This window comes from Trachemys scripta, chromosome 16, assembly GCF_013100865.1.
Source record: "Trachemys scripta elegans isolate TJP31775 chromosome 16, CAS_Tse_1.0, whole genome shotgun sequence".
Lineage (NCBI taxonomy): Eukaryota > Metazoa > Chordata > Testudines > Emydidae > Trachemys > Trachemys scripta.
Window position 1 is genome coordinate 16,737,484 of NC_048313.1, and position 1,558 is coordinate 16,739,041.

Genomic DNA, 1,558 nt, shown 5'->3' on the forward strand with positions numbered 1-1,558 from the left:
GCTGGGAGCCAGGACTCCTGGGTTCTATCCCCACGCTGGGAGGGAGTGGGGTGTAGTGGTTAGAGCTGGGAGCCAGGACTCCTGGGTTCTATCCCCAGGCTGGGAGGGAGTGGGGTGTAGTGGTTAGGGCTGGGAGCCAGGACTCCTGGGTTCTGTTCCCAGCTCTGGGAAGGTGAGTGGGGTCACCTGGGGGTTCGAGTAAGAAGCTGGGAGCTGTGAACAGGAGTGTTGGCTCCCAGCTGCCATGTGCCCCCCTCCTACCTCCCCTCCCCGAACTGGGAACGGAGCCCAGCTCTGGAAGTCTGCTCTAGACCTCAGAGCGGGGTGACTGGAGGCTGGGTTCCCTGCGTTCCCCTAACAAAACCATTGCAGGTGCCTTTTAATAGTCACGCAGCTGAGGCTGGGATGACACGGGAGATAAGAGCACAGACTTGCTGCCTCACTTGTATTTTCCCCAGCCCGTTTTCATGCCACTGGATGCCTCGGTTGCTCTCTGCCGGGTATTCACCCACGGTCTCCATTGCAATTAGAGTCCCGAGCTCAGAGGCCGCTGAAATCTCCCAGCCTAGGAAAACCACCCGCCCCAATTGCCTGACCCCAAATGTTGACAGAGGGGCGTTAAGAAGGCAAAAGTGCTGCTCTCCCCTCAAATCCCTTGGCTCAATCTTGCCTCTGCGGTTTTCTCCCTCTCTCGTCGGCCCTGTCTTAACCCAAACCCGCCGATAACAGCGGTGGCTATTTCAGGGCCAACTTGGCTAAAAATAGGGCCTGGCCTTAAAATCTCCATCAGCGAAAGGCCAGGCAAATGTGGAATTTCTTTCTGCAAAGGGCTTTCAAATCTTGGGGGGGGGAAGTGGGGCGGGGGGCAAGCAGGCTTGGGACATTTATAATGAATTAGCCGAAACGGGGCCGGGTCTGAGAGACTGGTGGGAATGGAGAGATTTGCCATGGTCTGAGTTTCTTCTTTCTTTTCTTTTCTCCCCAATTTGGGGAAAACATCTGGGGGGGGGGGGGGAATTTAGGGGGGGGGAATGTTGGCTCTGAGTTTACGGGGGGTGGGGGGGTCTCTTTCACTGAGGACTGGTTAACATGCCGTGACTTACTAGTGGGTTATGTGAAGACCCCGCGACTCCACATCCCTCCTTGGGCAGCGCCCCTTCCATCCCCCTCTATGTCAGGGACTCCCTGCCCCCCATGCCTGGTGCTCTGTGCCCCTTCCCCCAGGCCTGGCTGTGTGCTCCTCCATTATCCACTTCCACTCTTATTGGGGTCCACATTCTGCCCTGCCCTCACGCCAGGGGTTCTCCGTGCTCCCCTGTTCCCTCCTTATTTGGAGTACGGGAGCCCCAGTCCCGGCCCAGGACTGCCCCGTGCCAGGTGCTGTACAGACAGTGCCAACAGACAGGGTGTGCGGGGCTACACCCGGCGTGCAGGTGGGTAGCACCCGACTTCCCCTCCCAAAGCGAGGAGGAGGGACGGCCCCCCCCGGTCCTGCCCCAGTGCACGAGGCGGCCCCCGTGACCTCCTGATGTCCCTTCCGGCCTTTCCCGTCTCTGAT